Here is a 13,682-nt window from a genome sequence, read left to right on the forward strand (position 1 = left end):
GTAACCGACTGAACAACTGGTAAATTGTTTATCACGATGTCGATATAACTGGCCAATTCGAAACACATTGAACCGTATCATGAACACGACTGTAGAGGTCACCACGCTTGTGGGTATTGGAATGGTCAGAACACTGTATTGGGAATACACATCGCATATAGCGAGCATTGCCAACCCAAATACCAGCGTGTATTCCCTATTCACATTGTATATAGCGAGCCTTGCCAACCCAAATACCAGTGTGTATTCCCTATTCACATTGTATATAGCGAGCCGTGCCAACCCAAATACCAATGTGTATTCCCTATTCACATTGTATATAGCGAGCCTTGCCAACCCAAATACCAGTGTGTATTCCCTATTCACATGTATATAGCAAGCCATGACAACCCAAATACCCGTGTGTATTTCTTATACAGTGATATTTACCAGACCCAAAAACATAAGCGTCAAAACTTGTCTACCATAACTTGCCATTCTTTAGGCCATTTGACGTAAAGAACCGTCTCTCAAAAGGGGCACTTAAATATTAAAAAAACTACATTTACTTCTCTGTTTCTCTCTCACCATCTCCACTTCAGTTTGTCTGTCTATCTCTATTTCACTGACTCACATATCCGTCCATCCACCCAACCATCAATGCATTGACCAATCTATCCATCCCTCCAACCATCAATCTATCCATTCGCCCGCAAATCTATCCTTCTATCACGAACTATTCGGATATATATTGGTCAAATCCAGTTATTTTAACATGGGAAAAGTACTCCGAGATGGTCTTGTTTGTGTTGAGTGGTGGTCCTGTTTGTGTAGCAAGGTGGTTCTGTTTGTTTTGAGTGGTGGCACTGTTTGTCTGTGGCACTGTGGCCTTGTTTGTGTGACAAGGTGGCCCTGTTTGTGTAACAAGGTGGCGTTGTTTGTGTAATGATGTGGCTCTGTTTGGCCCTGTTTCTATTGCGAGGTGTCCCTGTTCACTTGTTCGTATATAGTGATGTGGCCCTGTTTGGTAGCTGGTGAAATCGCAAGAGTGGGGACGCACCTCTGCACTGCGCATTGTGTCGTGGGCTGTTGTAGGCAAGGATCTCACAATCATCACTTCATGAAGGGCATTTCATACAAGCACAGTCTGAACACCAATGTATTAATTACGATGTTTCGGTAAGATTCGTGTCAAGCTTATATAACCACCAGGTCACTACAAGGCCTGATTAACAATGTCGCCGTCCAAACAATTCTGTCTTCTTTGTCACTTGAGACTATTATTTATGAATTTTGACAGAGTATAGTTTTACACCGGTTTTAGCAATAATCCAGCAATATCATGGGGACACCAGGAATGGACTTCCCACATTGCACCCATGTGTTCGGCGTGACGAGTGGACGCTTTAACCACTTGGTTACCCTATTCATGAATAGATGGATTAAATGTTGGATCAAAACATGGGCAGTCTAGGTGCAGCTTCCAACTGATTCCTGTAGGCATGGGCGTGGCGATTTCCAAACTTATTTATCAGTGATTAAAGTTTGTATCTTTTGTCCCAGTGCCACTGGGTACCCATTAGTTCCCGTGTTTAGTTTTCCCCCTCCGCCTACCCCCACCCCACCCCTTTTTATCTATTTTGTAGCTTACTGGTCTTATGTACTTACACTGATGCCAACCTGTAACTTGCATCTCTACGTGATAGTGATTTATAAACACAGGCCTGTAGAAAGCTCACATATCAGGAATCGGGCGGACGGACTACGTGGTATGTCATGCAGTCAATATTGAATATCTACATCCTTCGATCTCCAACTACCCTGTAGAACACAGCTCAGTAGACCGAAGCACAGCTGAATACCGCCATTGATCTTCCTTGTCTTCCGTGTGTAGGCAGTGGGCGCTGCTTTCACAGATCGATACTGTGAGATAAGGAATGTTGTGGAATATAAATCTGATTATTTTCCCTCAATCCGTGTATAGAAGAGCTGGAGCCTTGTACAGGTATATTTATTGGGTCTTTAGCTGACTAAATAACATTACGATATCTAACACAACATATGTGACGCATGAACATGAATGCAGTTACCATTGCGTCAAAGTTGGAAGAACAAACACATGTACTTCGACCTCTCTGGGGGTTGAGACGACTGCAAAATGATGATTAATGAAGAAATGTTGAGGGGTTGCCTTTTAACTTCGATCGAGATAACCACCGGTTCGAGATATCAAAGTTCGACACGACAGTGTTTGACTGCGCATACCCAACTTCCCAGCTTCCAATGAATCTCTGTGATAACGGTAACATATGTATGTCGGAAGGGGCGACTGAAACAGATGAGGAGAAAAAATAGAGAATAGGAGATAGCATGTGTCCACTTTGCATCTTAAATTTCGTAGACAGTGTCATTACCTTTTCAAGTTTTACTTTCTCTCCTTATTCATGATAAACACACGACAGATTCATTACAAAACCAAATGCACATTTTAAACCCTATAAATTTCATAATTAGTCAGTCGTGTTTTGCATTTACAAAACATAACTTGCGTACACAACATTTTCACCCACTCTACTTGTCCATGTGAGTTTTTATGTGACTCGCCTCTTGACGATTAGAGGCGGTGGCTTAGTCTAGAGGTTAAAGCGCTCGTCCTTCACGCAGAATATCCGACTTCGATTTCCCAAATAAATACAGGTAAATGGCAAAGGCAGTCCAACACACGATCTAATGTAATACAGACTTGGCGTGCAATAGACTGTTTTACATACTCATACACAAACTGGGATTATTTGTTGTTCTTGTAGTGCTCCACACGTGCACGTTTCCCCGAGCAGTCACGACTCCTGTACTACCCGTGGTCAAAGGTTACGTCACACTGAAGTCAGGATTCCTCCCACATCCCACTTGAATACGTTATGTTTTACAACCGTGTTTAACCAGTATAAGATTTTATTGACTTTCAGTACATATTTGTGTGGTAGGCCACTAAATCCCTGGATGTTTCCAATGTGTGTTTGTCCTATCCTCTCTTCATGGACTCATAATTATGACATATGGACACATTGCCCGTTGGTTTTGCACAGACGCTGTGAGAAATTCAGCATTTATGTTGTATATTCAGAGGAAACCTATTTTGCCTTTCATTGATATGCCAGGCAGTGGACATCAATATGATTTGGGATTAAGATTCTTGCTGTCAACGTTTGTGCGTCCTTCTTGTTGACACAGTTTAATGTGATGGCGTGGGTGTAACAAACTCCTCCCACTCCCAGGCACTTGCCGAGTCAAATCACCCCGACAGTAAATGGACAAAATACCTTGATCAATTCTTGAACGACAATGATAAACTTTTCAAAACTCACAATATAAAAGTAAGGCTTTATGACCATCGAAAACAAGATTGATGGGGTGAGTTTAGTATTTTAACCAATATTCAGCATTATCACGGCGGGGGAACCAAACAACGGGCTTCGCACAATTTCCCCATGTGGAGATTTCGGCGTGATGGGCTAACACTTTAACAGTTGGCCTACTCGCAGCCGCTGTCCTTACACAGTGGGATATATACTCGGCGTCATTAATGAGACGTCCGCCTATTGGTTGTTAAAAGTTGTAAAATCTTCATTTTTGTTTGAAATAAATACAACTTAATGTTATTAACATCATGAAAAAACACATCAGGCCGTTGAAATGTCATTATTACGTTCTTTAACGTACGAAACTCAAATTGTCAATTTGGAAATCCGCCTGCCACTAAAAGTCAATGATTTGCACGTGCAGGTCGCTCTATCCATGGAAAGTGGAGGGCGATACACATGTATTGATGGGTTTCCACTGGCGTTCACTGTTCAGGAATCTGTTTGAAATAGCAACTTAAAATGAGCCACCTGCTGAAAGGGGTGTATGGGCCTTTTGGAATCTGGTAAAATTCAACGACAGGTTCCTGTCGGCATAACGTAAGTCAGAAGAAGACTGTGGCAGAGGTTTAAAGTCAATGGGCCCGGGAATATGCACGTCGACCAGGTTGTCCCAAGGTAACAACATTCCCAGGAAATGGCCATTATAAGTTAACACATCGTGTCGAGGGAAATATGGGGTTTTATGAGAGTAAGGTTGTATTCCCCGAGCCGGAGACAGACCATGGACATGTAAGGTGCTATTTTATGGATGTTTGGTTTGGATTGTTGTGGATGTTGCAGCCGTGGTGTTTGAACAAAGATGTCCCTGCTAGATGTAGCAATCCTGGGCTGCGTTGGTTACTCAAGGTCGACCTCACATGGGTTTGTCATATTGTAACATCCTGTCCATATGTTTGAGATAGTCTGTCTGGACATGCTGAAGTGCCTTGCCATCTCATACCGAGATGTCAGTGGTTGTAAACGGCCGTTGGCATTGTGCCGTTGAGCTTCTGTCAGTCTTTTCATTCCCCTGTCGTCTACAGTGGTTTAAAGCAATGCATGTGGAGCACACCGACGTGGCTTGTTAAAGCCTACCATAACAGGCTGGTACCTATTTCTATTTCAATAATAGCAGTTTGGTACCTATTTCTAATAAACATACACGCATGAATAAACCAACAATCTGTCTTTACACTTCATGCATTGTGTCCATCTTACGGTAGAGTGAGCAGACGTGGCTTGACAGCAAAGTTCCAGCTGGAACTACAACAGCGTGACAACCTCTGTCAACGCGTTAACAACACGTGCATCCTCTGTCACCGCGTCAACAACACATGATGCATTCACCAAGAATCTAGCCAGTGCATAAACAACACAAGATGCATTCACCAAGAATCTAGCCATTGCATCAACAACACAAGATGCATTCACCAAGAATCTAGCCATTGCATCAACAACACAAGATGCATTCACCAAGAATCTAGCCAGTGCATCAACAACACAAGATGCATTCACCAAGAATCTAGTAACAAGCGTATCTTCTGTAGTTGAAAGTGACAGGCTGCAGCACTGTCGGGTATTCGCCTCGCAGTGTTTAATCACTATTTAAGACAGTCTCCCACTCTATAGTGCACGTGTTTGTGTGTGTGCATGCGTGTGTATTCGTACGTTTGTTACTGGGGTTGAGGTCAGGGTTTACAAGTTTGACACCCTAACAACAATGACGTTTTTTATCATTGACGTAAGCAGTGCCAATACCAGTAAAGACCTTCAGAGTGAACCCCTTCTGAACAATGCGTACGACAGATGTCCCTGAAACAAAGGCCCGAAAGCTGCCATACATACCCCTACTTATAGCATTGATGTCATTGATTGACGGGTTATAGCATTATTCAAATGAACATCTGGTTCCCCCATGACTCTTTCAATCAGCACGTATCCCTGACAACAAGGTAAAGCTAGCACAAGTTGCAATGACAACAACGCCGACAGTATAGGTATTTCCTTAAGATGACTATTCTGTATTTATTTTGCCTACATGCTGTTCTAAATGATATTCAGGACTGGTTTTCATCAATCCATATACATAAAGTTTGTAGCTTGTGCAGAAACTGCGCTAGTTTCTGACGTATGTAGGTCGAGTCCATGTTGTCACACTCAGCAGTATTTCAGAGAATCGACCTGGACCCATTCTGGATACTGCGTATAACGATATACCGTTCATGTTAAAAATTAAATAATGCACAGTGTACAGTGTTATTGTCTTTGACTTCAAACATGGTACCAAACTCCAGTCTTACTTTGCCGTTAGTGCTGTTACTCAATAACAGAGTCGCAGTTTATCAACGAGGACGTTAGAGTGAAGGCCCGTCCGATTCGTGTTTAGTGGACTTTGCAATAAGAACGGCCTACCCGATTCATATTTAGTCGACAATGCTGTAAGTATGCCTCACCCCGTTCGCGTTAAGTGGACTTTACAAAAGAATGGCCCACCCGATTCACGTTCAGCGGAATTTACAGTAAGAACGGCCTAACCAATGTATATTTAATGGACATTAGTCCATTACAAATGAACCAACCGATACATGTGCGGTGGTCCAATGAAATAGGTACAATTTCACTAAATCGGACATGAGTTGCACAACAAAATATTGAACAACACTGGACTGATTATGCTTCCTTGTCTGACACACAACTGACATTCTAACATTCGATGGTGAAGGAAAACTAAGTTCTATAGATAGTCTACTTTTTTAGTGCAATGGGTGCGACGTTTTGGCGTAGGTACTACACAGTTATCAAACAAATGATCACTGTCAACGATTATGACTATCCATAGAACTTGGTTTGCCTTCACCTATACATGTTCTAAAATGCCTCTCAAAGAAGGTAACATTTGATGTTATTGATTTTGTCATTGATTTCGCTTAAAGATGCTCTCCAAAAGTCATTTCTTCATTTACTTTAAACATAATCGTGTAAGTCCCTCTCGCCGCCCGACCCTCTACATTTATGTGAAGTAGCCTATTATATACTACAACAATAAAGTGTGGAAACACCCTAACATTTGATAGTAACATATAGACTTAAACATGGTCAGATAATTTATACACTAAGGTAAAGGAAACTTAGTGTGTGCAATGAAGCATCTGATTTATTAATGGCCGAGTTTGAGTGAAATGGAACATTGTTAAAAACAAAGGTGCTGAAACTCACTTGCACCACGTTTGATTCAAACGCCACACAACAGACACTGTGTATTGCTATCAAAATCTAGGGCGATACTTTTGGATTGTAGTATATAGTATGGGCAGTTCTCAATCATTAACAAACCAGTTGGGAATCTTTGGAATATCCTCTTTTCCTTCACTGGTACATTAGAAGATGAACACATTAGATCACCATTACTCGTACATGAGAAGACGAACAAACCAGACCACCATCGATTGTACTGAGAAGGAAAAATACCCCTTCAATTTAGATGTAAGAGTTCTACCCAATTTTATGGTGCAGCTTCCAATGCAGTCCTCCAGTTTAAGTCACTTTTGATAAACATAGTAACTCCGGGCTGTTCAGTTACTCTTTTGGTATATTCACTGGAGGTGCGATGTGGTGGCAAAGCAAGGTGATTAATGCATTATCTCGTTGCTCGTCGTCGTCTACGATTATACAATGACGTCATTTTCACCCGTAGAACCCAAGCGTTTCATGGAAAGTATTAAATATAGCACCTAATTAGTTGTTACATCTCACTGTTCTATCGACTTAATACGATGTAATCGACAAAATACAAAACCCTTCAACCTTCAGTCTGTGTGTATCTAATTACCTATAATTGCAGTCTGCCGTAGACCAAACGTTTATGTGATTGCCATCAATATGTCGCACAATGGCTTGTTTAACACTGGGAAGCACTGCTAAAGTTCGGCCCGCCTCTTTATTGATTCCCAAATAAAAACAAAGGAGGTAGAGACCCCCTTTGTGGCAGGCCATTTTTCTGCTGGTGGTTAGAAGCCCTTGAGTTCGCCTGTTGACCCCCAAACGCCAGCTGGCGCGGGGGACAGAAGCCTTGGAGTATATGTGGAGTGTTTAAGCAATATCCGTGACGCCAGTGCTTTGTCTGCTTGTGTACGTGGCAGTACTCCGCGTTAGCAGTACACAGCAATACATTTCAAGGATGTTTTTCTTTGTATTGACCGATGTTTAACTTGGTGGGTAAATATCCATTGGTAAATATCCAATACAATGAAGTCAAGGAAATGTTTGCAGTCATGATAAGCAGACATAACCTCCTTGTGGGAGTGGATATGAACCATTGATTTGACACTGGCACTGGTTTGGGTTTGGGAGTGCGTTGACATGAGTGTTGGCATGTGTACTGGTTTTGTTTGGGTGGGCGTTGACGTGAGTGTTGACATGTGTAGTGGTTTGGGTTTGGGCAGGCGTTGAGATGAGTGTTGGCATGTGTACTGGTTTGGGTTTGGGAGAGCGTTGACATGAGTGTTGGCATGTGTACTGGTTTGGGTTTGGGAGGGCGTTGGCATGAGTGTTGGCATGCGTACTGGTTTGGGTTTGGGTGGGCGTTGACATGAGTGTTGACATGTGTAGTGGTTTGGGTTTGGGTGGGCGTTGACATGAGTGTTGGCATGTGTACTGGTTTGGGTTTGGGAGGGCGTTGACATGAGTGTTGGCATGTGTACTGGTTTGGGTTTGGGTGGGCGTTGACGTGAGTGTTGGCAGGTGTACTGGTTTGGGTTTGGGTGGGCATTGACATGACTGTTGGCATGCGTACTGGTTTGGTTTTGGGTGGGCGTTGACATGAGTGTTGGCATGCGTTCTGGTTTGGGTGTGGGTGGGCGTTGACGTGAGTGTTGGCATGCGGTACTGGTTTGGGTTTCGGTGGGTGTTGACATAAGTGTTGGCATGTGTACTGGTTTGGGTTTGGGTGGGCGTTGACATGAGTGTTGGCATGCGGTACTGGTTTGGGTTTGGGAGGGTGTTGACATAAGTGTTGGCATGTGTACTGGTTTGGGTGTGGGTGGGCGTTGACGTGAGTGTTGGCATGCGGTACTGGTTTGGGTTTGGGAGGGTGTTGACATAAGTGTTGGTATGTGTACTGGTTTGGGTTTGGGAGGGCGTTGACATGAGTGTTGGCATGCGTACTGGTTTGGGTGTGGGTGGGCGTTGACGTGAGTGTTGGCATGCGGTACTGGTTTGGGTTTGGGTGGACATTGACATAAGTGTTGGCATGTGTACTGGTTTGGGTTTGGGAGGGCGTTGACGTGAGTGTGGAGTTTGGGTTTGGGAGTGCGCTGATGTGAGTGTTGGCATGTGTGCTGGTTTAAGTTTGGATGGGCGTTGACGTGAGTGTTGGAATGTGTATTGGGTTTGGGTTGGCGTAGTTTACTCTGTTCCTTGCATTTAGCATTCCTACTTGATAATGCTGTAGGTATTTGCAGTATGGTGAAATGTCATTCAGTGCCATACTATCAAGTAGTTGTATATGTTGTTAAACAAACATGCCACGAGGAGGCGACAGTGTTTTTCTGCAAAGAGACCCTTGATGTTGAACAATATTGGGGAACCAAGCGTATCCAGTTTCACCTGTCAGTGTAAGCTGTGCAGTGTCGACCAGCACAACATACACAACATGAGCACTGGGGACTGAGTAGAAACACGACTGTATAGGAGGTATTCTGGTAACTGTCGTACCAGGAAGGAACTACAATCACTGTGTATCCGCTTGTGAAATATGACTTTGTACCTTGTAAAGCTGGATGAGAAGACATAGCTAAAACACATTACCTTTCCTATAACTAGTAATTATTAAAGGGTTTAATGATGTAGAGCACATATAAAGCGCATTTTTTCAGAAATAATAGACTAAGAGTGCCACTATCATATTTAATGTGTTGGCAAGCTTGACTAATGGTGATATGTATATAAGTTCAAACAGCACCAGCAAACATCATTTGTATAGACCAACCCCACCAAAATGAAATGAAAAATATACAGTTGTGTACCCTCCCCGCGCGTCCAAGACAACATGTGCACCTTGTTCGCATTCTTTCTATCAAGTTGAGAAAGACAGCTTGCGGAATCGCATTCCTTTTCTCTAATAGAGCTCTGGAAAGTCTCGGGGAACCATTGGCCGAATTCATTCATGACATGCTCAATTAGGTTGTGGTCTGACGAACATGCTGGCCACCCCATCCGCGCAACACCCCGCTACCTACGGAATTCCGTGACAACCCAAGCGCTATGAGACCTAGCGCTGTCGTCTTGCAGTGAGAGAGTCGACCATAACAGCCATGCATAGTTTACAGGAATGGTACTGCTATAAGAGTCAGAATCTCGTTCCGATACCTTACCTACTAGTGATATTTAACATTACTAAATGGCTCGAAAATCGAGCCTTCCCAGAAGCATGGGACACCGGTATTATCATTCCACTGTTTCACTGTGGGGATCCAAACTTAGCAAATCATTACCAAGTCGTCACATTTCTTAGTATTTTTAGTAAAGTTTCCTTGTCTATCATTAAGAAAAGACTCGTTTTCTGGGCTGGATCGAAACATAAAATGCATGAATCGCAAGCGGGATTTAAAGAGGCTTATGTTCATTTTTCAAAACCTTGTACAGCATTATATCTCACGTAAAGGTGGTAGATTTTGTTTCATATATAGACTTTGTCAATGCATTCGACTCAGTTAATAGGAACAAATTGGAAGCTATTCAACAGCATATAACAATATAACAATGTGAAAGCATGTGTGAGTAATAATGGTGTTATGTCATCAACATTCGAGTGCAATGTCGGTGTACGTCAAGGCTGTATACTAAGCCCGTTTCCGTTCATTTTCTTCATAAACGAATTAGTTTCAGTTGTGTAATCATAACTGTATAGATGGTATCCAGTTGTACTCGGTTATTGCTCAGGTATTTTTGTCATTGTTTGCTGATTATGTCATCATGTTCTCAAGTACAGTTAAGGGTCTACAAACACAAGTTACCTTGTTGGAAAGCCACGTAAGCTTAATGTAATTTAAAATAAAAAACAAACAAACAAAAAAAAAGAAGTTGTTAAGGGATATAAGGGATATCTATTTGTCCATTTTGTCAATACGTTGTCATTTTATAGCCATGGAAATAGTGCTACTTTAAATGGATGAAAAAACTATATTGGCATTTACAGTATTTTACGGTAATTTGGCAATGTAAATTTCAAAACATATTTCAAATATTTTATACGAATATTAAGCCAACCTTGCCACATGGGGCAAGGTTTTTTTCTCGTTTTAAAGTTTGGACACATTGGAAAAGGTTCACTTGTACACTTGTAAAAAAGTCTTAGGACTTAAAGTAAATAGTCCCACACGTGGGGATCTATGGTGAATGCAGTCGCTTCCCACTTTATTTAGAAGCACCGATACAAACTATCAAATACTGGGCAAGTCCCTGAATATGCCTGTATCAAGATTTTCCAAGAAATGTTATAACATGATGTGTTTATTTGACACGAACGGTAAATCAAATTGGGTAACGAATTTTAGACATTTACTAAATCATTGTGCTGTTTCTTTACTGCAGCCGCCCCAAACCACTGACGACGTGTGTGTTGGCATGTTTACTGGTTTGGGTGGGCAGTGACGTGGCGTGCTGAGGTAGATCGTAACAATCACGCTCTCACTAAACACTGTTTATTGATAATTTCGCAATTGAAAGAATTGTCCACTGAATGTATCTTATGGTTACCAAATGTAATGCTTGTTAGGAGATCGCACTGGTCAGTCATTGTACCATGTGTGGTTGCACGTGGTATTGTGCACAGAGCTTAGGTCACAAATCAGTTGAAGTTGGGCAACGTTTGGCTCGGGCGGCCCTTGGACGGGTGACCATATTGGCAGCTTTACTCCTGAGAGTTTCTAGGACTTCAGTCCTGCCCCACAATGAAGCATACTGAGATACATCTGGTCTCACCCTGAACAAGTGAGTTTGTTCCAGATTGCCCCCGTTCACATAGCAGGAATTGTGTACCCGTTGCAATAAGTCGTGAGACTATTTACCTTCCAGCGCCCAACTGGCAGCTTGGGTTGTCCGTGATATGAATGATCAGATTGAGCAAGATATTGGAAGAGGCGCGTTATGAATATTCTCATTATTATGTTTAACTGATGAAAATAAATATGCAGCAGAGGGGGTTCGGGTGATCATGGCACAATGAGGCTGGTAAAGGGTTCCTGCCATCCCTCCCACCCCAGACAGCGAATTGGACTTCTCTCAGGAAACACTGCTAAGTTGAACCCACCAAGAGCTTTCCCAGACCTTCCAAACTGCCTGTTCTGAACCCATCCATAATCAACACGTCCGTAAACATCACCGTCGTCCTCAGACACTTGCAGAAGTTGCCAACGCGTCGCAGGAGGAATGACAAAACACCCCCCAAGCGAAAAGCCGACGACGTGTGCTGTCGTTTCCATGGCGGGGTCGAGCAGTGACGGCTGCAAGGGGTGGTGTCACTAGGAACTGACCAGAACGCTCCCTTGTGTCAACACATGTGCAATGCTGACAATTGTTACGGTTACAAATTTGCCGTGACAAAAGAGGTATATGAAATCTCCTCAGAACTAGCAAAATGTAACAATGACAAGTCAGTTTTCAATGTTTGTATTTAGCTAAACCAAAAGGCAAGATGCAAAAGATTCACAAGCGAGGTTTCATGTAAAATAAAAGTGAGTCAATTGTATGATCCCCAGGGAGTTGAGATTGAAAATACTATGTGCCGTTGTGATGGACAGTAATGATCGAGGGAAAAACAAAGCGCCCTTGAGCAGTTAAACCAACTGGATATCGGCGCTATACAAATATCTAGTAGTATAGTATAGTATAGTATAGTATAGTATAGTATAGTATAGTATAGTATAGTATAGTATAGTATAGTTCTAAAGTAATGGGTTACAAATATAATGTCAACTTACCGAAGTCTTGGTTTGAGAGTGAGAAACAGTTTTACTGAATGTAGCACAGGGAACGATCAGGCAGCGGTTATATAGATCAAGCGCTGACGGAGAGGCTTGCAGATATGTATTCCAGTAAATCTGTGTATATCCGTGTCGACAACACGACAACTGGTCTATATGTGTGTGTGAGTGCGTGTGTGTGTATGTGTGTATGTGTGTATATACAGTCAACATTCCCTGAAAGTTCGAGCACATACGACCATCGCCATCAAGAATTCACTAGTACAGTAGTAGTCTCCCGGAAGTAGACAAATAATCAAGGGAGGCAACTCTAAAGCACTTCCTTAAAGCCTGATGCCAAAATACGAAAAGTACTGAACATTTATGATACAGAATGTGACCCATTATAATTATCATTCAAAACACTAAACGTTGTGACCCAATAATAATTATTACTTAATTAATAATACAATTTATAAAAAAATACACTCTCGTCGCACAATGACAAAACAATTCAGGTTCATCCGTGTGTCGACTTTTCTTCATCTATGTTCAAGCTTAAACGACTTATGTACACTTAAATACGTTTATACATAATGATTCCTTTATTTTTGAAAAGTTTAAAATGCATGTCAGGTGTTCTACTTTGTCTTCATTGTTTTTTTAAACATGCCATGATTCCAAGATCCGGCTCTAGCTGACGATGATACTGAATCAGAATATCGTAGTTTGAAGTAACACATCAGAAATGACATAAACTGAAGCTGGCAGTTACAGATGTTGAAGACTTCTTGTTGCAGCGGACATACCAGATGATCAGTACTTGATATACTTTAATGAACGCCTCCAAACGTTATTCATCTAAAGTATTCCTCACATTTTGCACCAACAGTTTGCTTATACGATTCTACATACCACCCTGGATCTATTGAACGTTCAGCAGCCGGTGCAACAGCCGATTTTTTGTGAACCCTGATTCAATGAAGGTAGTTTATCTGACAAGAACGTTTATGACACACTAAACTATAACCAGTAACTTCACGCACTAATCGTCATTCTGCAACATTAATCATGAATGCATCACGCATATAAATGTCTCGGATCTCACTGAACACAGTGTCTGTATCAGAAACATACACGATATGTGTCTGAATTTGTCAAGTCAAGGCCAAATGTGCTGGATCCACCAGCTCAAAGCACCACCAATGCATGACTATCTTTGAACTCATTGAGAGGCCACGAGTACACTATATAAGGCTTAGTTTAATCTTTGCCCAAAGTGCCATGCGCTGCCTTCGTGATGATCGTATTAAATGATGACAATGATGATGATTTTTCTGTG

The sequence above is a fragment of the Haliotis asinina genome, chromosome 10, assembly GCF_037392515.1.
Source record: "Haliotis asinina isolate JCU_RB_2024 chromosome 10, JCU_Hal_asi_v2, whole genome shotgun sequence".
NCBI lineage: Eukaryota > Metazoa > Mollusca > Gastropoda > Lepetellida > Haliotidae > Haliotis > Haliotis asinina.